Source organism: Orycteropus afer, unplaced genomic scaffold, assembly GCF_000298275.1.
Source record: "Orycteropus afer afer isolate SDZICR_OR568_19922 unplaced genomic scaffold, OryAfe1.0 scaffold00050, whole genome shotgun sequence".
NCBI classification, from domain to species: Eukaryota; Metazoa; Chordata; class Mammalia; order Tubulidentata; family Orycteropodidae; genus Orycteropus; species Orycteropus afer.
In genome coordinates, this window is record NW_006921637.1 from 456,196 (window position 1) to 457,350 (window position 1,155).

Genomic DNA, 1,155 nt, shown 5'->3' on the forward strand with positions numbered 1-1,155 from the left:
GACTATGGTCCTGAGCCCACAGGTTCAACTTGGTCCCTCTGGGTAGCTGGCTGTGACCAAGCAGTGACTACAACCTTGCCCCTTGTCAGCTCTACTATACACCTGGGAATTCAGATCATACACGTTAACTTATAGGACCATTGTCTGCCAACCCTATACATGGTCTTGGATATACTCCCCACTTCATAGACATACCTAATAATTCAGCCTGTCCACCCATCTATCTACCCATATACCCATGTTTGCCTTCACAGACAATGCAGTACTATATGTGCAAAATGGTTCATCTTTGTTGTCTGTACCTCCCACGTACTTCTCTAGGTCTTTTTCTTCCTCAATGCTACCATACTGATCACTCACATTTGGTACACTGCCCTCCTCTTCACTGAAATCAATACTTATCTCTATCCATCTAACAGTGTTCCCTCCCCTCCCCTCCCACCCCTGGTAAACAACAAAGAAAATTTCCTTCCATAGATAAACGTTTCCTTGGCTTTTACAATAACGGACTAATACAATATTTGTCCTTATGTGATTGACTTATTTCACTCAGCATAACATTCTCCAAGTTCATCCACATTATGTGGTGTTTTGCAGATTCTACATTATTCTTTAGCATTGCAAAATATTCCGTTGTGTGTATGTACCACAGTTTGGTTATCCATTCCTCAGTTGACGGACACCTAGGTTGTTTCCATCTTTTGGCTATTGTAAATAGTGCTGCAGTGAACTGGGTGTGCATATGTCTATTCTTGTCCTGGCTCTCACTTCTTTAGGATATATACCTAGTAATGGAATAGCTGAGTCAAATGGTATTTCTAGTTCCAGCATTTGAAGGAATCGCCATACTGCTTTCCACAATGGTTGTACCATTTTACAGTCCCGCCAGCAGTATAAAGAGTCCCAATCTCTCCACATCCTCACCAGCATTTGTTATTTTGTGCCTTGTTGATTGTTTTTAGTTTTTAACAAAATTTTTAGGATTAGAAAATCTCAAAATTAGTGTGTTTTAATATTGCTCTTTTCAACATCCCTGGGAAAATAATAAGGAGTCCCTGAGTGGCATTTATGGTTAAGTGCTAACTAGTAACCAAAATGGCAGTTTGAGCCATTAGAGATGCCTTGGAAGAAAAGCCTGTCAGTCTGCTTCTGAAA

General features: G+C 40.5%; 1 protein-coding gene across 1 annotated transcript in view; it reads left to right on the forward strand.

Annotated features, from left to right (window-relative positions):
• Positions 1–1,155, forward strand: part of LYST (lysosomal trafficking regulator) — a 339,163-nt gene that overhangs the window by 219,302 nt on the left and 118,706 nt on the right. The gene's annotated exons all lie outside the window — the stretch shown is intronic.